Below are 25,071 nucleotides of genomic sequence, written 5' to 3'. Positions count from 1 at the left end.
CTCAAAATGTGCATGCTTTTAAGCTAAAACCTATATGAAATGCCATACAGGTAACTGTTCATAGAACTAATTGTTCAGACACTTTGCATCACACAAATACATTATATTTTAAAGAATATAATAGAATACCATTATTTTCAATTGTAATAATATTTCACAGTATTGCTGTTTTTTCTGTATGTTTGATATACACCACATGATCACAGAGGGTTTTTCACAGACTACCTGACTGAAAGAGCTCATTATTATGCAAGTCATTTCAGGTCATTGTGATTATGTGATTCTTTTGTCTTCTCATGTGAGAATCACCCATTATTCATGATACGCATACTGTGTTTCTTGACCAAAGATGTTTTAGAAAATTTAAATCTCTCTATTGTTTTATATGAAAGAGTAGTCAGCATAATTTTTACATAATTTTGAAGCAAAAACTCTAGTCTACAACCTCCAATACCAGAAGTCTTGTGAACAAAGATTTAATATATAGTTTTTGGCCTTATTTCAGTGAATTAAGTTTTTTGTTTTTTCAATAACCACGCATAAACGTTACTCCTTCAAAAACACAAACATGTACATGTTCCTCACATATTATGGTAGCCTAGTTTGTGCTGAATACAGTGTAATGACACTTTTGTCATTAATATGTTTATGAACAACTGAAAAAAGCACAAATGTCAGGGCATGTCAAAACTTCTCCAGGCCCCAAATCAGCCTCAGACTCCAGGGGGTTAAGACAGGCTTGAAAAATGTGTAGTATAAAGGGTACTGCAGGGCCAGGATTGGGAACCAATGAGCTAAATGGACATGTTTGACCATTGTGCTCAGGTCTTTTGCAGTCTCGTGCATGACATAGCATTCTAAAAAATAAGTTCATTTAAAAAAAAAAAGGTCTCTAGACCTTTGTTTCTTTTTTTTTTCTTCTTCTTCTTTTTTTTCATTCTGTGACCTGCATCTTGTGAATGCATTCTGTTTGAATGGTCTCTAATTCAGTCATTTACTCACCGTCATGTTGTTCTAAACTTGGAGGAAATTAAATTACCAGACTTCTGTGTAATGGCACCAAATACATATGCGGGGAATTAACACTTCTTCGTATTATTTTTAAACGATGTGTTAATTGTGTCCTTTGCAGCGTGGTGAAATTCTAGTTTTAGTATACTGTTAAACTTCCTCTAAATCCATTTCTTGGCACTATCAGTATGTGTTTGTTCATTATCTGTTATGCTCTAATTTAGCTTCTGTCATGAACGTTAATTACCAACAAGTGTTTCATGATAATTAACATGTCAGTCTATAAACTTCTTGTAAATGCTGTCATAGTGGAAATAGTTGTAAAAATAAATGTGATTTTATCCCTGTTTACATTTTAAACAGTATGTTGTACAGTACAGCAAATATTCTTTTACATTTTTGAATACTATGCACTTTCATGTTGTGTCTGTCATGTGAATAGGGCTGCTCTGACATCTGTGACCTACTGTTTCCTGGATGGATGTGTTTGAAGTGTATAAACATGAGCACTTTTGATGTGTTCACTTGTTTTGTTACAAGCATGTTTTTCATTTTCTGCAGGTGTCTTGTACCCCTAATGATGATAGATGAGAAGATTTTTTTAAGTGTTGTGTCTGTTTGTCCAAGTATTCAGCCAACAGACTACTGCAGAAATTGAATAATATAATGTAAAATAAAACCACAGTCTTCACTGTGAGAATAAACCTTGCTTTGATTCTTATTAAAGCTTCTTTTTTTGCTTGTTTTTTTTTTTTTTTTTTGGTTGAGACAGACGACAGCAGGTATATTTCACATTTCCATGGATCCAATACACTGATACACATTCTATTTTCTCCGAACTGTTTACATTCACTTAAGACTCACCAAGTCCAGCATTTTGACATTTATTTGACTGTTTAGGTGTGCACCGAAAGCTCAAAGTTCACTTTTGCTCTGTATTGGAGCACCACCTGAAAAACTGTGAGTTCTCTCTACGCTTTTAATAACTCTTTTTAAGAAGAAACGTTACATGATTTTACTGATTTGAATGTAAACGTTTCACTCTTCAAAAGTCCAAACTTTATTGTACATTTATCGTAAATTTATAATCATTAGAAACCAAAATCAAAACTCAATTTCGATTAATCACATAGCCCTAGTGAGAACAAGCTTTACCATTGGGTTGATATGGGCAGTGGAGCTCTGCCAGGCCATCCAAGCGTCTCTTGCTTCATCTCTGTGGGCAGTGTTACTCCAGGGAAACTCTGGGCTGAGAGTCTGATGCTTCTAATGGTCTGCAGAGTAGGACAGCCAGTGGAACAGGTGGTTTGGCTCCAGTCTGTGAATATCCAGAGCAGAGCTAGCCAGCCATTGAAAGACAAGACTTACCATTTCTGTCCAACCTCAGACCACTTTGAGAGTTCAAGCATTGGGAATAAATCTCCCTTTGTTCTGAAAAGCATCAGTTCTTTGAAAATGATGAAATGCAGAGTAATCCACTGTCTTGTGTGCTGTAGAGAAATCAAAAGAAAATAGCAAATGTAGTTCACTGTTTCTCTCAATTTCTCAGATTTTGTGCTTAGATTTATCTAAACCAAACATTCTTACATTTGAGGACATAATTATTAGATCCTGTCCTAAAACTCTAAGTCCTTGTGGTCCTCCTCGAATCCACACTTTGATATTTCATAAACGGGGAGTCCAATCCTGTTCCTGGATGGGCCACCTTTTAGCAGAGTAACCCCAGTTAAACACACCTGAACCAGCTAATCAAGGTCTTCAGGCTCACTCTGGACCCTTCTCAATCAGAAATCTGCATCCTAGTAAGTAGAGATGCACCGGAACTGAATATTTTTTGCTCCAAACACACAATCAGCAACTTGTTTGTAATTATTAGTAAGTCGGTCAACAGGAAGTTAAAGGGATAGTTCATCCAAAACTGAAAATTCTGTCATCATTTACTTCCCTCAAGTTGTTGTTTGTGTTTTTTCAACCCAAATAAGATATTTTAAAGAGTATGGTTAACCAAACATTTGATGGACCCCATTGCCTTATATATTATGAGAAAAAAATACTTTGGAAATCAGTGGGATCCACCTGTTCGGTTTCTGACATTCATATTTCATATTTTCATATTCTTAGGCGTGTTATTTTAGTCTTATCAGTTTAGCCCTACAGCCTGTTTTTAAAAGAAGTTAGTCACCATGAAATCAAAATTGACAATTTAATTTATTTTTTTATAGAATATTGCAATATTTATTATAAATGATTAATCCATGTGCATCATTGTTTGTTTTTTTCTAAATTCATGTGCCCTAGTAATCTTTAATCAAAATAACTTCCCCTCCCTCTTTTTCAGTGACATCTCTTCTTTTCTCTGATGATGTGTTTACTGGTGTGAGGGCGGGATAAACTGTCACTCAAATGAAATCGCTGCAATAGCAAACGACAATGATGCAACAATCCAATCATTCCCAATGAACAAAATCATGTCCCGCCCTACGTTTTGTTGTTGTTCGAGAATTTGTTCCTCTCGGATACGTCACAATAGGGAAGAAAAGATTTCATCTTCTGTTTCCAACTTTAACATTGGGAGAGGCTCTAGCATTGATTTAAAAAATATAAAAAAAAGTGTTGTCAGGTAGCAAGCTTGGCAGTCTTACAGTGCGGCTTGACCCTGTCTTGCATGAAGTTGGAGAGAAGTGATGCTGTCAGTGGATGGGAAGCCTGGAACGTAGTTAGACAGAGCACTGAAAAACCTGCCATAAACAAAGATTTAAAAAAAAAAAGAACCCCATCACCCTGAGGGGAAAAGAAAGGGTCCAGCACTCTTCTCCTCCCCCCTCAAGCTCGACAAAAAGCCTTGGACTCAGCTCATTGTGATGTGGTCTTCAGAAAACCTGTGCGGAGTAAGAGGCCCTCTCGCTGAGAGTATCCTCCAGGCAATGCAAGGTATTGTTCTTGTTCTATGACCAGCATCAACACACTAGCTGCTCTCGTCCAGAAAGTGCATGCACAAAAGCTTTTCAGATCTATTTCTGTTTATTTTTAACGTCTCGGGGTGGGTTTATCGGTATATAGCAGGTTTCAGATCCAGACTTGTCATTATCGACAAAATAAAGCTGTAAAGTGGTATATGGCTGTTTTTCTCAGAATCTGTGTTTGTATGGGGTCTGGAATGATGTTGTGGTTCTATATGCCTCCATTTATCTTCATTCCCCATGCTGAAAATAGAGCCAGCGCCTGTGTCATTGGTGTGTAGGGTTTGGTGTGGAACCAGCTGAGTGTCTAGACCGAGGGATTGAAAGTCTCAAAAGAGAGCAGGAGGCATTAAAGCAATGACAGCAGTGTCTATAAAAGAGCTTGCCTCAACCATGATTACCAGTGTGGAGACAAGTGCCACTGTTCATAATGTTAACCAAACTGCTGCGTATACTTATGCCAAACCATCTAGTTCTTGCGTCTTTGTGGTTTTTGACAAAAATGCCTGCTATTTTGGAAGATTTACAGTCTACATGTGTCTTTTTAGCAAATTAGACATTCCTTTTTGATTTGGTTACATGTCCTACCAAGGCAGTTATCACTGTTTTGATTAAAAAAAAAAAAAGTTACAAAGTTTTCAACTGGTGAACAAATCCTTGTTCAGTACAACATTATTTGTTGACAATGTTGATAATGTTGATAATGTTGATAATGTTGATTACCACAATAAAATTATTCAGAGTCCTCACTTTTCTTCTCCAAAAGCAAGGTTATAGTTGCTCTCCCCCTCCAATTCGGAATTAAATCTGCGGCAGTTGAGTGCATGAAGTTTTTTCGTTTTTTCCTTTATTTAAAAAAAAAAAAAAACACGGGTATTTAAAATCGGGTATTTAAAGTGTACTTTTTCTTTTTGGAATTTTCAGTGTGAATGCACTACTTGCACTATTTGTACTTAAAAATGTCATAGTTTCCAACCTCACCACTAGATGCTGCTAAAATGTACACACTGCATCTTTATATATGGACTTATCCTTATAATAACTACAAAAGATGTTTATTCAAAAGCAGTGAGTGATTTTATCTTTGTCTTTTGTTTTGATTAACATTCATGACAGACTGCAGCAGGTTTATTGGGCTGTTGTCACTTTAAAAGCTGCATGGATCCAATATACTGTTATATACGTCTTTTCCTTTTCAACTATTAACATTCACTTAAGACATAACCTTATAAGTCCACAACACATGCAAATATCATGCTGCAAATAGCACATACCAGGCCCTCTCAAGCCCCTTCTGCGATGATCTGAATGATAATGATGAGGCTACTTTTAGAATTAAATTAATATTTGAATTTGCCCCGCAATAATTTATAGCGCTTCACGCATAACTGACGCGCTATAATAAAATTAGCAGGACATTCTAAAACGCTTAACGTGGCTTAATGTACTAAGACAGTGATTTTAACCAACCAAACTTACTAAATGTCATACTAATAAAGTATACTGTGTGCAAAAAGATCCGATGAGCCCAGAATATGATCTTAACGCATTTAATAACACGTTAAGCCTTTTCCTCCCATAGAAAACCATTATAAGAAAAAGGCTTAACGTGTTATTAAATGCGTTAAGATCATATTCTGGGCTCATCGGATCTTTTTGCACATAGTATACTTTATTGGTATGATATTTAGTAAGTTTGGTTGGTTAAAATCGCTGTCTTAGTACATTAAGCCACGTTAAGCGTTTTTCATGTTAAGCATTTTAGAATGTCCTGCTAATTTTATTACAGTGCGTCGGTTATGCGTGATGCGCTATAAACAGGGTTGGGGAGTAACAAAATATGTAATGTAACGACGTTAAGTATTTAAAATACAAAATTCGGTAACTGTATTTCGTTAGTTACATTTTAAATAGATGGTGATCAAATTACAGTTACATTCAAAAAGTATTTTAGATTACCAATGGGATTAATGGGAGTTTTTATGTCGTTTATTTCATTTAATTTTAATAGGCTATTAACGTAAGCCGTTTGAGGATTTTTAACCAACGAGCCAATTGATGATTCTCACAGACTCTTAAAAAAAAAAAACGCACGCTGCCTGTTCAGATATCAGCAACCTGCTGAGGGCAGACATGAGATCACACGCAAATAATGCACGGGAAAACAGGGCATAACGCATTTCTCTAGTGGAAATTCAAAGATAGTTTTACTTTTAAACATTAAAAAGGACGTACAGTATCATCACAGTGCAATGCAAGCTGTGTCTACTGCAACAAAACTTCTATCGGCTTCAAAGGATTCAACATCTAATCTGAAAAAGCATCCTTAGGTAGGCCTAAGCTGTTCTTGGTCTTTGAAAATGTTATTTTCCTTATTTACTCCTTATTTTCCTACTCTTACGTTGAGCTTTGTGGTTGTCATTAGCCTACATTATATTTCTAAGAATTTATTAGGTCTTTGAAAAATAACACGAAATCCTCATAGAATTAACATCCACTTAATCATGCATTAAATAATGTTTTATAAAGCCAATTTCTTGGTGTACTTTACAGACAAACTTTAAATCTTAATAATTCATTCTAAATTTTTAGGTATATGGCGCTTACTCAAGTTCATGAGTAGTCCACTGGTCATAAATCCAAAGGTTTTTTAGTTTTATTTTGATCTTTTTTCCGGGGTCGAAAAATTTCAGGAAATATTTACTAAGCCTGTCAACAGGACGTTAACACAGGCACACGCTGAATACGGACACAAAGAGGAGAACAGAAGCGCCAGCAGAGAAAATGCTGCACAATGCACAAGCTCACTGTTTGTAAAATAATAATAATAATATATATATATATATATATATATATATAAGAATATATAATAATAATATAAATATCGGGGTTGATATGAATGTATCTCTGAAGGGAACTGTCTTCAGAAAAGTTTTGATGGCTTTTTCTCTTATCTCCAGCGCAGCATTGTGTATAGCTGTAACCATGGAAACGCTCTATTGCTGCTGTTCCATAAGCGCCACCTACTGTCAGAGAGTGAATCTGCATTTCATTCAGTCCATCTGCTGATTTTATTTTGTGCAGGTGTAGCATAATTTCACAAAGCTAAAGTCAGACCATGCTGTTTTTGCTGTTAATCTTGAAATTATACAATAATTTAAATGAAAAACAACTGATCATGCTCATGTTCATAACATCTTTGTTGGGACTGTGATAAAAATGCAGTGTTTGCCTATAATATCAAAGAGCTACACATTCTTTGAACAAATAAACAACAAATATATTTGCTTTAAAAAAAATTTTTGGCCATGAAAAATCAAAATAGGTGCATCACTAATATTAATTAAAAAAATTAAATAAAGGATTATTAAAAAAAAAACTTTATTTATATGGTTAATATTAATGCAGCTATCAGTGCAATAAGGTTAAATATTAGTATTAACATATTTATACTAGGGATAGTTCACACAAAATTATCATATTTTATCTTATGAAACACAAAAAGAATAGTGGTGGTGGAGAGATGCAAAAAACTGAAAGAGAAACTGTAGGTGAGTCAGCTTTGAATATAGGCCTTCTCTCGAGATTATTGGGTAGATCATTTCATTTGTGTTGTGGACTTTTGCAGCGCATGTGTTTTCAAACTGATGAAGATGTTTTCTTTATTTGCTGGTGTTTTTTCTATTTGCATACTGTTTCTTCATTTGCAACGTGTTGAGCTCTCTCGGTCACCATACTATTGGACCGTTTAGGCGCATACCCGAAGGCCACAGTATACTTTGCTTTGGCGTTCCACCCCATCTTGGAGCGCGAGCACAGAAAGCCACCTAGGGAACAGTTTCTCTTTCGTGGATTAAAGTGCTTATAATAACACTGTTTAATATCAGCACATCCAACAGTTTAGCAACAGTAGACTGCACATTTTACAACACTTACTTATTCAGCTGATTTGGATGTTAAGTTTGGCTTGGGAAGGAACAAAAGCTCACCGCTGTGAAGGAAAGGATAGTGCGCTGGACGGAATGCGGCAGCGACACAGTAATCTGTTTACATCAATTATATTGTTTTCGTAATCGCTGGAAGCAAAATTGAAATTGAAAAACCAATTATGATTAAGCGCAAAGCCCTATGTTAATTATATAAAAACACTCATACCAAAGGGATAGTTTACCCAAAATTAAAATTCTTGTGGAATGCAAAAGATATTTTGTAATTGTGTTGGTTACATTATCTTTGACTTCCACTCTATGGAAGAAAAACAAGGATGGATTAACTTGAGATTTACACTGTGGAATCTTTAAAACCAGAAAGCAACCACCCAGAAACCCTAGAAACCATCCAGAATGATTAAAAATGACAAACCTGGCAACCACATGACCAATGCTTTTTCATCTACCCACAACACAGCATCATGCCAGTGAGTTTTGCATGGACAAGAAAAAATGTACAAATCTAATTCTGAATGCCATGCCATGAGTTTTTTTTTTTTCTTTCTTCTTTGCACGGCTAGACAGGCAAGTGTTTTATCAGTAGTGAGGCAGTGTTGTATTTTTTTTTTTTTTAAATGTGGTTTGGACGGTGACAGGCTGTTTCCAGCTAACCCGTGAGAAACATGGAAAACTCCACCTACTGTGTGCAACGGTGCGTGAGAAGTGGCTCTCATGTGTCTCAACATCCCGTTTTAGGAAATAACTCTTGCTGAATTCAGCAGATGCTGCATTGTTGCACCTCTTCACATTATCTAGCCAAGGCCGATCGATTCGATGCGCAACAGTAACAAGTCCTCTCATGTCCAAAATACGACTCCGTATCAGGCTATAGTTTTCTCTGGCTTAGTGTCATGCATTCCCATCTTGATGTGGACACATTAAGTGGTTTATACAGCATATCAAATGTTTAGCCATTTCACAATTTTGCCCCTCCACTGCCGTCACCCCATGGCCTGGGGATTTTGCCACAGTCTAGCTAATTTAACCACACCCTCAACTCTTTTCCCTGTCCTTACTAAAGTTATTACTCACTCAAGGCATAAAGATTGTTTTTAGAGGGCCGCACTGTGTAGACTCAGTAGCCCCTTGTGTGAGTGTGAAAGGGCCTCCTCAGCAGGTCTGCCAGTCTCTTGCCACCAGCACTGTCAGCCTGTCAGTCAGCAGGTATTTATGTCAAGCACCAACCAGAAAATATCTGACAGGCCTCCATACCTCAACTAAATGGTCACATTTCATGGCCCTGCCAGTTAAGGTTTTGTTGTAGATTTGTTGCATAAATTTGGTTACACCACTGGTACCAGAATTGCCCTATTTGTTTATTTTGCGCATGGTCAAGAGCAAAAGCCTAACAAGTCAAACTAAGTGGGACGTAACAGTGCTACCTAATTTAAACGCACAGTGCAGACCAATATCTGCATGGGCCAGTGGACAGCATAGTGCTACTGAGTGGATGGCACAGCAGGCTGTTAAGTGCTTCACAAACCAATTTTGAACATGGTATTACTTGCACAACCATTTAAATTCAATGGGAAAGTATTAAGCAATTATGCATTAAATTGTTCAAAAGTGACTGTAAAAAGTTTTATAATGCTACAAATTAATTCTATTTCAAATGCTGTTCTTTTGAACTTTTTTCATCAAAGAATCATGAAAAAAAATCAAATTTTCCACAAAAAAATCAACATTGATAATGTACTAATCATAATAATTAATATTATTGAGAATCAATTAATAAATTACATTTTAAATAGAAAATAAAAATAGTAAAAATATTTTAGAATATGTACTGTTTTACCATATTTTGATCAAATAAATGCAGCCTTGGTGAGCGCATAAGAGACTTTATTCGAAAACTTTTTTCAAAATATTACCGACCCCAATGTTTTGAACAATAGCGCACATATTAAATACTATATTCAATACTAAATATTGTTATATTGTTAGTACGATGATATTAAATAAAATGTAGTTTAGGAGTGATGGTGCTACCCGGGTGTGCCTCATACGTCCTGAAAAGTGAAGCTGCGGGCTCCTTGATCGCCCCCTGGAGGCTGGATACAGTACAGGTCATAAACCCCACCCGCTCAGTGCAGACAAATGAGACTTAGGTTAAAACATAAAAATAAATTATGCTTCAAATAAAATTTTCCGAAAGATGGTTTTGGTCATTTAAGGTAGTTGTTATCACGCTGATATATATATATATATATATATATATATATATATATATATATATATATATATATATATATATATATATATATATATATATATATATATATATATATATATTCAATTGTTCGTTTTTGTGATAAGCTTGATTTTAGCTAGCAATTTGGTGCTATAGAAACGGGGCGTGTCGTCATGACTCACAGTTGATTGACAGCTTCTCTGAAGACTGTCGGAGCTTCGAGGGGAGATTGAAGATAAATAAATAACTTAATTTTCAATTCCTGTGTTAATTCACACTGACAAAATGAGCTGTTCAGCAGTAAACTGTACTAACTGACCTACAGGATCTGACGGATATCTGAGCTTTTCTCGGTAACGTTAAATGTGGACTTCATAAGCTAATTAATAAACGTTATTAGTTAAGATAACACACCTAATGTTAGCCATGACGGAAAAAAAGCAGGTGATCGTTATCTGGCAGTTATAATTATTTTAATGGTTATAAAATAATAATTAGCAGGATAAAACTAATGATAGCCTACTCTTATTAATTACAGAGCACTGTCTACAGCAATCGATCTCCTGTAATGTTAATTTAAACATTTTATTTAAAATGGCAGGACCGTTTCTGATATTTTAGAGTTTCTAGAGGCGTATTATATTAAGTTCATCTACTGAATTTGCTGTTTCAAAAATATTATTGCTCTAGAAACAGAATAGCCTATTATTTTATAGGTAGAATTTTAAATTACATATAATTTATATAGGCTATTTAAAATACATCAATGATGACGCAGTCGTCTGGGCGGAAGTTTGATACCGCGACTCCGCCTCCGGGCTCCACTGACGAGTCTTTCTGCGCATGCCCTGGTTCCAAACTTTTTTTTTTTTTTTTGATGTTTTTGCATAACGTGTCAGCGCCCATCGGCGTCTGTTTTGGCTTCAGTTCAATACAATGGAAGGAAGCGCCGTTGCGTCGTCGATCTTTTTTTACAGTCTATGGTGCTATCAAATCAGGTGTGCTTGTTGTCACTATTGCCAATCCTTTAGCATGTTAGTCTGAAGTCCCGTCTGAAGCAATTTTCTTACCCTGAAAGCTTTTTCTTCTATTTTTTGGCTTTCAAGACATTACATACTCAACTCACACATTCAGTTCCCCTCATTTTCCTAAAGGTGACTCAGATCCCTTGCGGTTCTTTGTCAGACTATTGCTGCTTTGTTGTTTCATCAAGAATACCAGAGCGGATTGCCATCTAGGTCAACTGGAATACGCAGATGCCCTCATTCAGAACTAGACCTATAATATATCTAAAGAGTGCCTGCGCTCTTCTGACCGCATTTGACCATGCTGTTTGACTGGCAGATAAAAGGAACGTCCTTAGGGCGCATTCTTCTAGTCGGGGTCTCAGCCTGTTTGAGCTCTGCTGAATTGACATTGTTCCTCATGCTCTCACGGCCCCCGGTTCTGCTTTGATCTCTCCTCATAAACGGGAGGAAGTGTTGTGTGTATCTCTTTTCATCCCATAATATAATCCATCAAATGTGTTTGTCTCAGCATTAACCGGCATCACCATCTCACAGCTGGAGAGATTGTTGTTTCCTTAAGCTCCAGTGTAGAGCAAGCAAAGTGGTTACTTGATTTAATTAAAAGATGGTAACTGTTTTAGCATATGGAATGAGAAGGACTTGGCCTTGTTGTGTGATCTGAGTAACCATGGGAATATTAAGAGTATTTTGAGTTGAAGGCATTACTTTGCAAGAATGTCAGTAGCACTTAAATGCATTGAGATGTTCTCTTATGCTCCTGCACACAATAAGGCCAGCGTGAATGATGCTCGGGACAGTTGACGGAACTCTCACTTTCCTGATCGGGCCAGTGCTTCACCATCACAAAAGTTTACCATTTGTGCTCGTCTTGTCAATTTAAGTATTCAAGCTCAAGAAGATGCGAAAGAGAACTTAATTCGGTACGTGCTGTATGAGATGTTTTGTGTGCACACATTCAAAACACACGTCCAGAAAGCGGTGTCTGCTTCTCAGACAGCGTGCAAATACTGAAATGAGTTCTCTTTCACATTTTCTTGTTTAAACTCACAAATTCACACAGAATTGTCAAAATGTCTGTCTTGGCAAGTATCCTAGTAAACAGTCCATTATGTCTTCAATGCAAACAGTTAAGAAATAAAACGCAAGTGTAACAGTATTTTGGATCTGGGCATTATGTCTTAGTGACAACAGCCTAATATTCCTGCTGCTGTCAATGTTTTTAATGTTAATCAAACTACAAAGGACAAATAATCACTCACTGCTCTTGACTGAATAAATTTTGTAACTTTAAAAATGTTTTATCTATATTTAATTAATAGACTAGCCTTTGCAGTGTTATTTTACATTTAATTATTCAATTTCTGTACCTGAAATCTGCTGTTAGACCTTCCTGAAAAAACGTGGAAACAGTGTTTGTTTGTTCTATTGTATTTATTTGTGCTATTGCTCGTAATTTGATCGCGGTCTTATTTTATTACTGATTATCTTTAATGATATTTAAAATTTATGTTAGTTAGGCTAGTAGTTTATGCTGTCATATCAAAATTGGAATTAAGAATTGTGAAATTCCACTGGTGTCTGAAATTTGTCATAACCTTATTTATTAACATTTACATGGGTCAATTTTTTTTATTTTATTTTATTACTTTTTTGTGCTGAAAATTCTGGCAAGGCAAGTAAAAATTTGAACTACTGGCCCGACTGAGCAAATAGAAAAAAATCCTATGTTGATCCCTGCATTTAATATACATAATGTTAACTTTTATCCATGGTTTTGATCTCCATATCCCTTTCAAAAATGGGCACTGAAAAAGCTGTAATTTAGAGATCATCAAGGCAATTTCAAGCAAACTATCTCCAGTTATCTGTTGATTCCCATTCCTAGATGTTACATGAATCCTGTGCATCAGTATAGTGCATAGTATTTGTGTAGAGGCATGGAAATGTGCCACAAGGAACTGATGGCTTCCTGTTTCATGTCTTTTTTTGAATGTAAGACATTTAGATCTCATTCCTGAAACTAAGCACACTGTAACATCTGGTATCTTATGGGTAACGACTACAATATAAGCGCCCATGGGAAATACCCAAGAATGCAGAAGTGTGTACTTTGTATTTTACTTTGAGCAGACAGCAATTGTGATACTCTGACAAAGCTCTGAAATGCACATTTTACATTCATTAGAATGTGTCTCCTGTTAAAATATATGTGATACCAGTGGTATTTAGCTTAGCCCAAACTTTTGTATTTGGATAAAGACTAGTCTGCTGATGAATTATGCTTTTGTGTAGCATATTCTCTCTGTTGAAGCTGGGATGGAGTTTATTCATGAGAATATATGAACTATCACAGGGATTGTCAGTTCTCATTTGTATTTTTCATGGTAAGCACTTTGTCATAAGGTGATATAAGTCCCCATCCTTGAATGTATCCTGTTTGCGTCAGGCCGTATAATTAATGTACAGTGCTAAATGCAAATGGATAGACCTCAAGGAGAAGCCTCAATCTCCATCACTTTGAAAAAGTAACTCGTACAGTTAGACCCAAGGTCCCTGCTAACTCACACCAGCACTTTTGCAGAACTGGAACGCTGGAACACTCCAGCCGGGAACTTCCTGTTTAGACTGTGACCTTCTTTTGGTGAGGGAATCTGACACTAGGAGATGGATTTCCCAGCTATCTAAGCTGATGATGTAATGGGAGTCTAAGCGTAACAAATGATGGTGCCAGCCAGGTCATCACTCGCCCTGTGCACAGGTGGTCTCATTTCTGAACACTTTGGACTCTCAGAACTATGCTGCCTGTCTGCAGATGGCTGTTGAAACTTGTCTGGATTTGGCTAGTCAGAGGTTACGTTACATTCCTTACTAATATCTCAGTCATTTCAGAAAATATATACTCTAATTAGATATTTTTTGTCTATGGCACGACACTATCAAACCCTAAATTACATTAAATTGATCAAAAGTGACACGCTGTGCATTTATAATATTACTGATTTTATGGTACTTTAAACAGATAAATGTATTCTTGGTAAACATAAGAGACTTCTTTCAAAATCTTATCGACCCCAATACATTGAATGGTGGTGTTGTATAAAAGTCTTTTGACATTTTAGTTATTCTTGGAAAATGCTATAAAATTTTTTCAAAAGCAGATGAAACCAACATGAATACAAAGAGTACATTGGCCCATTTACTTGCAGGGATGTTTGATTCATTTGGTTTACACCATCACTGTATTCCCTCCATGCAGTTGTCTGACTAGTTATAAAACTAAAAAACAGGCACAGACTTAACCCTCTGGAGTCTGAGGCTGATTTTGGGCCCTGGAGAAGTTTTGACATGCCCTGACATTTGTGCTTTTATCAGTTGGTTATAAACATATTAATGACAAAAGTGTCATTACACTGTATTCAGCACAAACTAGGCTACCATAATATGTGAGGAACATGTATGTACATGTTTGTGTTTTTAAAGGAATAATGTTTATGCGTGGTTATTGAAAAAACAAAAAAAAAAGTAACTGAAACAATACCTAAAAATGCATACTAAATGTTTTTTCACAAGACTTTTGAGAATTGTATATTTTAGTGTAGAGTTTTTGCTTCAAAATGATGTGGAAATGATCCTCCCTACTCTGACACATAAAACATTGTATTGATTTTAAATTTCTAAGACACTTTTTGTTTAGGTAGGCCATATGCGAAGAGGTGTGACTCTTCATGAATAATGAAGTGATTTACACCTGGGGAGATTAAGACCCTGCCCCTAATGAGCCGCATAATGAGCCATTCAGTCAGGAATGTGACTGAGTCAACTAAGAAAATGCAAAGACAAGACATATCATTGTTTTTTTTCTTTTTTATTTAAAATAAAGTTAACAATATAATCCACATATAAACTAGGGTCAAAGGCACATTTTTTGTGTATACAGGCAAATAAAGGTAAGGTTTATAAAAAAAAGCCCACTTTTACACCCTATACATAACCTGCTTGATCACATATAGATAATCTTTGCAGCCCAATGGTCAGTGAGAGGTGGTGAACAGAGAATCTGAACAGTCACACATCTGTGTGCCATTTTTGAAAACAGTTCAACTGAAGACACAAGTAAATGTCACATGCCTGGCATTTCCAAGGTGTGTCTTGCTTTTTACCAAGCTGTACTTTGCAAAGCATGCAGTTCCGATGACCAGCGGTGGCATTATTCCTTGCATCTGATGTCAGCTCTGCTCCTGGAACCGGTACATGGTCACTTTTGGTCCGTTTTGGAGCTGCTTTCTGTGACGACACACCACAGAGCTCTGCAAATATATTATCATCAAATATGAATCTTATTAATATTATCATCAAATATTATCATCAAATATGATGATTTGCTACTTATGAAACATTTCTGAACAATTGTAAACAATAAATGTTTCTTGAGCTGCAAATCATCATATTAGAATGATTTCTGAAGGATCATGCGACACTGAAGACTGGAGTAATGATGCTGGACATCACAAGAATAAACGACTTTGTGAAATATATTCAAATAGAAAACAGTTATTTTAAATTGTAATAATATTTCACAATATTACTGTTTTTACTGTATTTTTAATTGAATAAATGCAGCCTTGGTGAGCAGACGAAACTTATTTTAAAAACATGAAAAATCTTACAGATTTCAATATAGGCCTACCATATAGTGGGTAAAAGTGTACTTACTCAACTGTGTTGCTGCGTGCCCTCCTAGTGGGAATTGCAGGTGAATGTGAGAGTGATGGATCCACATTCCTAAAAAAAAAATGTAAAAAAAACCCTGTTATTATTAGCATATAAGATAATACTCTCATACCATTAGCTATGCATAACTGACAGGAAAGTAACAGGTATACAAGCATGCTGTATATGTCTGTCAATTGGCCATTACCGGACAAAGTGTGCGAATGTGTAAACGTTTACAGTCTGCTATATCAGTTAGCACATTTAGCAAATAGCAACATGTTCGCGCATTTCACAACCAAGCATATTTTAGCACATTCACGCCTATCATATACGGTACTTAGATACGCTATATATATATTTATAGATAGATGTAAATATAAGGCAAATATAGATGTACGCTTGTATATAAAAAAAAAACACGTCAAATAATTTGAGTATATCAACAGAAAAGCATTCTATTTATAAGCATTTTTATGAGATAAAGTTATATATATATATATATATATATATATATATATATATATATATATATAGATAGATAGATAGATAGATAGAAGTAAATATAAGGCAAATATAGATGTACGCTTATATAAATAATTTAAGTAGGCCCTATATCAACAGAAAAGCATTCTATTTATAAGCGTTTTTATGAGATAAAGTTATATATATAGTTATATAGATAGATGTAAATATAAGGCAAATATATGTACGCTTATATAGAAAAAAAAAACACGTCAAATAATTTAAGTAAAACTAAATCACTTACTCATCAGAAACTGTATCTTCAGCTGGATCAAGTCGCTCTTCAAAATGCAGACGTTCATCGTCAGAGTCGTGTTCTTCTTCCGAGGAAAGAGTGAACTTCCTCACTGTCCAGGACCATCTGAAGAGCCTGCTCACCTGTGTAGTGTGCCATCTTCCAAACGCGAAGGACAGCGAATGAATCTGATGAAACTTGATGCTTTTTAAGACTCTGTTAGGGGCGTTTACAGTTTGCATAAATCGCCTCAGCACATTATCTTATGAATAGAGCGCTCTGCGCGTGGGCGGGCACACATTAAAGATAATTAGGTCAGACAGGAGAAACAGTACCTCTCTTTACTTTTATACTGATTACATAAAGGGAGAATATTTGTTTTAGAATTTATTTGTTTTGTTTAAAAGTAGACACTTAAAGCTTTCCAAAGACATATCTCTCATGTCCATGTAGCATGTATAAGCCATCTATTTTAGTTACTTTTAGTGACGTTTTAGAACGATGTTTGCAGAGACGGAGACGGCAGGACAGCACACCCTGTATATTTTATTTATTTTTAAAAAGCACAAAGTTTTATTTTGATTGTGAGTGTACACAAAAAAAAGAAGACATTCTATAGTTTCAATTGATATATTACTTATGTCTCTATGACAAAAAATGACGGAGTATTTTAAGTCTGTTTTGCTGCAATGTGAAAAAAAAACTGCAAAACGCGCCGGCGCGTTTTTAGACCTCAGAGTGTTAAACTGTGTGTTCTGTACTATCCAGTTTTCCCAGATATAGGCCTGTCCAAATGTGTATATGAGGTCAGACACTATAACTAACAGCTCTCGTTGTTGCAGTCAGATGCTTGAGGTATGGCTGTTACAGCCTGTGCATAATTGTGAGGCTCGATGTTGTGCTGTCACTCAAAAGTCAACCACAATCTTCAGGTATACTTGCAGAAAGATTGGGTAAACTTGACTTGCTAAGTGCTTTTTCAACTGCAACTTGTCAGGGTGGTTATGCACTGTCAAATGGATGCTAAGAGTGAAGAAGGCAGAGAAAAGTTTGGCTTTTTGGGACCAAAATCTGAATTTTTTGGATCTTTCATCATGCCGAGCCTAATTGTTTTGCCATGGTCCAGAGTTTGCTTAACAAAGTATGTTAGTTTGGCCCCAGAGACCTCTGTTGTTCTTTTTCCCACAATGGCTCTCGCCATCTGTGAAGGGAGATTGTTGACTTTCCATTTGTCCCGATCTACACAAGGCCAAAGTTCAGCAGTACTGCAGGGAGTGGGCACGGTCTATAGCGCACCAACATCTCCCAGAGTCAGCAGTGTGAGCTGAGCCGTCTGTCTTATCCTCTCTCGCCCCGTGCGACAGTACTTTTATGCTTCTCCCTTGACAGACAACCGAGGTCTGTGCGGTAAAATCTTAAAGTGAGTTGGACTTGAACAGTTTGGAAAAACTGCCTTGTGTGACACGTTGTTCCACTTTGTTCCCAGAGCTGTCGCTCCCTTCAAGTGCACCTGGGAGGCTCAGAACCCTAGGATTGCTCAGTTGTTGCGTCAAATATTCAAGTCAGAAGCAAAATGCAGATGTAGTTAAACCAAAACAAATAAACAGACAATTAGGTAATTGGTCTAAATGAAATTGATATTAAAAGTAGTGATAGACCAATATATCTGTTTACCAATATTTTTCCCGATATTTAAGCATTTTTCCATAATCGGGTATCGGTTTTGTAATATCGGATTCGCCGATTTTACGGCGCCATCTTGTGGCCGTTTTGAGATTTCCGCCATTGCAGCCCGGGCGTCTGAGGAGAACAGTCAACAACAACTCAGTGCACAGGTAAAGTATATGTTGTACTTGGTTTACTTTAATTAATCAACTTTATTTAACATAACAGACATGGACAAATGAGATCTGAGACATAAATTCCTGATATAGTTAATTTATGCAGCATGTTTCTAAACAATTGAGACAAACTCATTGAGTCACGTAGTGTAATTCGTCATGTCCTGCCCCAATAAAGACGTAACTTTACATGAATTAAATAAAACAGACATGAATGAGTGCATGTTGAAAATAAAAGCGCTGAATTTAATTCTCTATCTGTTGTATTTGGTCACCATTAGTCTAGAAGAAAACGTTCGTTCATATTGCTTAGCAACTGACGGATGATCAGGAGGCTTAAGCACGGCCACTGAATGAAACTTTTGACAAGATTATCTTGTTTAAACACCCTAGATTATATTATCATTTACTACATAATTTTTTCGCTAATACACATATAAATATAGCCTACCGCTTTGTGGAAATTAATTATTTATTATCTACATGCGCGATCGCGGTTGATTAAGTTATAGTCAAACAGCACTTTGTCAGTTGGCATTTCATGATTTAACGTTAGATTAAATTTTGGTCATAAAATGCCAACTGACAAGTGCTGTTTAACTTTATATAGTCTTGGAAAAAAAAGTTTGTTCATATTGCTCAGCACCTGAATGGGTTGATGATCAGGAAGCCTCAAGCACGGCCACTGCATGAAATTTTTGACAAGATTATCTCGTTTAAACACCCTAGATTATATAATCAATTGATTTACTACATAAAGTGCAATTAACTAAATAATGTTTAATTTTTTGGACTCAGACCCCTCTATTTATTTGTGTATAAAATTAACACTAGAAGTCCCAGAGATTTGTAACCCTCCTTTAGCCAAGTGGATGCTAACTGGCTAGTCTTTTGGCTATCATTAGCATCAATTCATGTGTAAATATGGTCATTACCTGAGCAATCTGCAGGGGGGTTGGGGGTGTGTGTGTGAATGGTTGCTGGTGGCTTGTTTGTATGTGTGGGGGAGGGAGGACTGCTAAAAGCAGAAAACTTGATTGACCATGGGCCGGTTTCAGAAAGGAGGTTAAGTGAAAACTCTGAGTATGTTAACCCTGAAATGAGGGAGTGCAAGTGATGTTTAAAAAGTTAACTCACTCATTCACACTGCAAAAATGCTTTTCTTACTAAGTATTTTTTATCCTATTTCAAGTAAATTTAAAAAAAAAAATCTTAAATCAAGATGGATTTTCTATATGAGAAAATTATATATGATATTTAGTCTTGTTTCCTGGGGGGATCTAAATTAAGTGCATTTTACTTAAGTAAAATGATCAATATCTGCCAGTGTGGTAATAAAAATAATCTTAATGCAAACGGAAAGTGTTGGAGTGTCTACCCAGGAAAAAAAAAAGTGCAGTAAAATACACTTTATTTCATAATGTACAGTGCTCTATTTCCGTGCACTTATTTTGTACTTAATATACTAAAAGCTCTTCTTTAGTACTTCTTAAGATAATCTTAAGAACATCTAAGTGTACTCAACTGTGCTATTTTGAGACACCATGAATTTGAACTAAAATGAGCTTTTAACATACTATCTCTGTATAGAAAAATGTATTTAGTTACCACTTGTAGTACACTTGAACCTATCTTTCAAACACTTTTAAAAATGGACTTATGATGTATTTCAAATATAAGATTAATATATAATGAATATATACAAAATGTATTTATAATATATTGCCAGGCAGTGCCAGGATTGTGAGTGATTGCTGGAATGTACTCACTCACTTTTTAATATTATTTGTAAATATGTGTACAAATGGTTGGTTTCTTTATTTTATTTTGTAATATTTTTATCAATAGATCTCAGCAACAAAGGAAAAAAAACATGTGTGTTGATTTCTCCCTAAGATGGCAAAGTGAAACACAAGTTTCCTTGAAGTGGCTCAGCATGGCCCCACATTGTTTACATAACAAAAGCAACTGTTCACAGCTGATTAAGGATATTAGCCTAAAGCCTTCCAGCCCATCGGCTGTCCTGCGGGTTTTATAGGTAGAAAAGCCAAATGGCTGCTCTCTGGGACTTCTAGTGTTAAAGGTTTTTTTTGTATGCAAGGAGGGAGTGATTGTTATAAATAAAATGGTTTGTTCAGCTCATTTGTGTTGTAATAATTGTCAAAAACAGAAGTATAACAGTAAATGAATATCGGTTCTGCATATCGGTTATTGGGTACATAAACATGCAAATAATCGGTATCGGTATCGGTTATAAAAAAATCAATATCGGTCGATCACTAATTAAAAGTCATTTTCAACCTGCAAATATGACTTTGCTTCATCATTATTTTGCTTCTAATTACTATATCTTATAATTTCTATAACTTCTAATTACTACATTTCTGACTCTACTTTAGTTGGGCCCTATGATTTCCACGATGCAGAAAATGCAGACGTAATAGCGGAATCCATTAATAAAAACGGAAATTTACTATATAACGCGGAATGTCACGGAATTTGTCAAATTTTTGATGAATGAATAAAAAGCATGTCGTTAAATTGCGATATAGAGTGTCTGTGTATATTAAATCACAAAAATACTATTTAAATATGGATTCTGCATGTTGTGTGTCTCTGAAATTAATGTTGCAGAAGCGCGGTTTCATTTACCCACACAAACACGCAAGCACGCACACACACACTGAAGGACGTGTGACGCTCGCAGTGTTTTCATCCTCTGTCGCATGAACGCACTAAATTCATCTTCAAAAGTCACTTCATCAGCATTGTAACGCTTTATTTGAAAAAAAAAAAATCTATCGTCATACCATAAACACAGAGACTCAAAGCTCTTGGCAACCCGTCAAAATAAAAGTTCAATTTAACTTGAAACATATTACTTCTGTACAGTAAAATTTAGATACGTTTCAATGTAATAATAATACTAACACTAATAGACTTAATAATAACTTTTTTTTTAAAGGAACAATCTCAGTTTTTGTTCCATGTTTTAATTTTAACAGTAAAGCTCTGTTGTGCAGCACTTTGTTTGATAAAAAAAAAGGTTAATTTCATGATTAAAAGAAATTAAATTAATGTTATCCGTTCATTTGATTGCCATAAAAATTTAAATACGCAACAGAATTTCTGAAAAAAATAAATATATTAAAAAAATTCATTTTTTTTTATTAATAATACATTTGTTGTTTTTAAGAATTCAATTAATTAGACATTCTTTTTGATCATTAAAATTTAATTTAACCATTAAAATCGAGTCCAAAATACCTAAAATGGAAAAAAAAACCAGAATCCAGAAAAATTAAAATGGAAAAAAACGGAATTTGGGGAAAAATAAAATGGATTTCAAAGGGCCCTACTTTAGTGGTCGACCAATATATTGCCATGGCTGATATTTGGCTTTTTTTTTTTTTTTTTTTAAATTATCGGCATCGCCTGGTAAGTATTTCTGTTTTGCCAAAGTGTGGAATCTGTATCTCATCTGAACTGTATTCGGGACCTTTATTTTGACAACACTGAGAGCGCGAACATCATTAGCCATTCTCCGTCTTCATTAGTTTGTTTGCCTATTTTACAGATTTATTTATTTTTTTTCAAGTTCAAATTATTTTTTCATATGGTTATATGGGCCACCCTGCTTGCTAAGATGTCAGCATTAACCATCAAGAAATCAATGGTCAACCACTACTCTACTTGAAGGCCACATATCTATGCTCATCGTAGACCATTATTTTAGCAGCCAGCCACATTCAATCTAATTCTTGCAGTCTTCAGTAAGATGATAATTCAGAAAATGGTAATGACTTTCCTGTGTAGTGCTTTGAGGTTCCTGCTGAGCTGCCCTGAAGCTTTCAGTTAAGGAAGTAAATTGCTTAGACCCTTACAGCCTCAAGGTGAAAGCACCCCAGGTCCTCAAATGCAGGGAGGAGGCGTCACCGGAGTCAGCAGTCCTCTCAATCGTGAGGCGGTGTGTTACAGTCTACGCTGGTCCAGTTCCCAGACTTATCCCTTTACCACATGAATGTCTCTATTGTCCGGTTCAGGACCAGATGGGAAATGTGTGGTATCCAGCTCGCCAGCTCTCCATTTTTTTTAAATCCCAGTTTTGTGAGAAGCTGAGCTGTTGGGAATCCTGCTGTGGCCGTTGGCCAAGAGACCGCAGGTGCGTTACATAAATTCCAAGCTTTCGCCAATTAAATATCAGTGTTGGCTATGACCTTGTACAACACAAAAGTGCCAAGTTACATTTGCCATTTACAACATTTAATCTACAACATTAACATTTACAACTTTGATTGGAGACTTTTTTTTGGCTTTGTTGCCTAAAGCACACAATGTATAAACTAAGGGTGTTTTAACACCTGTAGATCGATTGCATTGTTCCGAAACAGGGACTAAATTTGTTACAATGTTGCATTTTCTTCTTGGTTGGTTTTGCTTTCACAAGGCGATATTTCAAAGCACACATAAATGTGTTTATGTAAGTCACGTGCATGTACAACTGCCCCTTTTATTGGTCAGAATTTTCTCAGCGTCATCCATTAAAATGATTGAAAAGTTTGCTCCATGAGCATATTGTGGCTTTTTTTGGACTGTTGAGACACACGCAAACACTATACGAATGTAGTCGTCATTATCGCTGTTAAATTATATTCATATTAATTAAAACACGCTCTCTCTGTATCTCTCAGCACTGTCTAGTAGGCTAACAGTGTCGAGATGCATTGAAACACTATATGAATGTTATAATGCAGCAAGAGCGGGAATCAAGGCTTCGTCAGGACAGCATTCTTGCAGACTTGCAAGGATAAGCGTGATTGCACAACGTTTTAAAATGATGAGGTTCTCTTTGGTTTTTAACTGCAGTAATTAATGTGCTCACTCACAGAATCAAACACTGCTGCATTTTATATAACTCATTTCCCTCTATGAAATATGATATCGTTTGGTTTGTTGGTCTGTTAGGTTGGATTGCTTTCACACCACAAGCAAACCGCTCCAGAGTTCGTTTGCATTTGTTTTGGTGCGGGTCCGAGCGTGATTGCCGTGTTCACATATGCTTAAACGAACCGAGCCAAGGGAGAAAATGCACCAGGTTCCGAAACAAACGCTCAGGTGTGAAAGCACCTGCTTAATTCTAATTCTACTGCAACATTCTCTCACCAGTGTTAAAACTGGTACAGTCAGAGTACAAGATGGTAATGCCATAGTACTGAATGATACACATTCATACATCATGGTATGTACTTAGGACTTCCAATGATACCATGGTGCCTTGTTGTACATGATTCAAAATGTCATTAGTATTTCAGTGGGTTTAATTGTTAAAAGATCACGATCCAAACACCCACATGTTCTTATTCTTAAATGATGACAATTCACCTTTATCTATTAAATTTCTGACAAAACTTTAACCTCAATAAACTCCTAATTACTGCTTATTAATAGTTAATGATATAGTTAATTTTAGGTATTGGGTAGGGTATCATTTGAATGTTAATGATTCCGATTCTGCTTATTGATTCCTAATTTCAATTCCAATAAGGCAAAAAAGTAGACATTATTCACATTTATTCTAAGTCTTATTGCAAAACATTTAATTGTAGCTGAATACCATGAACAAAAATCAACAAGCTAAAAATCAACAAGCTAATGTCCTTGCACACTGAGTCCGAAATCCTAAAAAATAAATACAACCTCACATTGTGTCAATTACGTTTACACGCTGCCTCAAATTTTTTTGGATCGGGTTCAACTTTTTGCGTTTTTTTGCATCCATAACACATTTTGACAGGTGTTTTGCCATTTCATAGCCACCATAAAAAAGAACGCCAAAATCCAGAATGGTGTCTGATTGAAGTTGATCCACTTCATCTCGCAGGACAAAACACTGTATGACAAACATACAAAGAGTGCGGGATACAAAGTATTAATCAATTCGAAAAGTATATATCAAACTTGAGCCACTGACATCCTAAAGTAAACTTTGAATCGCTCTGTATAATCCTGGAACTCTCCTTCCTCTCTATGCAATCTCAGGATTGGATGGACCCAATTAGGGATGCTCACATTGACCGTTTAACCGTTAACCGAAAGTAATAATTTTAACCGATTAATACTATCAGTTAAACGTTTTTTTTGTTTTGTTTGTTTGTTTGTTTTTTTTTGCTGCATGGTTAAAGAAAAATATGCTATATATAGTTACATATATGCTTATTTGTTAACTCGCGGGGCGTTTCACACGTGCCAGACATATTTCGCTAAGCAACAAGCAAAATGAAGCGAGCGAAAAGAAGTACTGACCATTTCGATAGGCACGGGGGACAGGGGGGTCAAGACGACCCCGCACTTTTGAAAAGACAGAAATCGACCCCCCCGCACTTTTGATAAGGGCTGCTTCAATCAGTCACAATATATCATCTTTTAGCTTAGGACATTTTCTTTCAAATGAGACCATTTTCACGTTTCTGTGAGCTTTCCTTCATAAATAATCAACTGTTTTGTCGCAGATGTGAAGAAGAGGAAATGCGCTCTCGAACAGAGAAACACGCGATCTCCAAGCAATCGATCACAGCGTGCTA

The 25,071-nt window shown here is 35.9% G+C and overlaps 1 protein-coding gene and 1 long non-coding RNA gene across 2 annotated transcripts in view; one reads left to right on the top strand and one right to left on the bottom strand.

Annotated features, from left to right (window-relative positions):
- ptprfb (protein tyrosine phosphatase receptor type Fb) overlaps positions 1–25,071 on the top strand; it is a 233,258-nt gene that overhangs the window by 30,076 nt on the left and 178,111 nt on the right. The window lies entirely within an intron of this gene.
- On the bottom strand, positions 14,725–16,834 carry LOC137003521 (uncharacterized). Its single transcript, XR_010891983.1, has 3 exons — positions 16,659–16,834; positions 15,893–15,961; positions 14,725–15,486 (listed from the first exon to the last, which is right to left on the bottom strand). It is a non-coding gene; the product is annotated as an uncharacterized lncRNA (long non-coding RNA).

Source organism: Chanodichthys erythropterus, chromosome 16, assembly GCF_024489055.1.
Source record: "Chanodichthys erythropterus isolate Z2021 chromosome 16, ASM2448905v1, whole genome shotgun sequence".
NCBI lineage: Eukaryota > Metazoa > Chordata > Actinopteri > Cypriniformes > Xenocyprididae > Chanodichthys > Chanodichthys erythropterus.
Note: the sequence above shows the minus strand (reverse complement) of the source record. Positions and strands in the feature narration are given on the sequence as shown.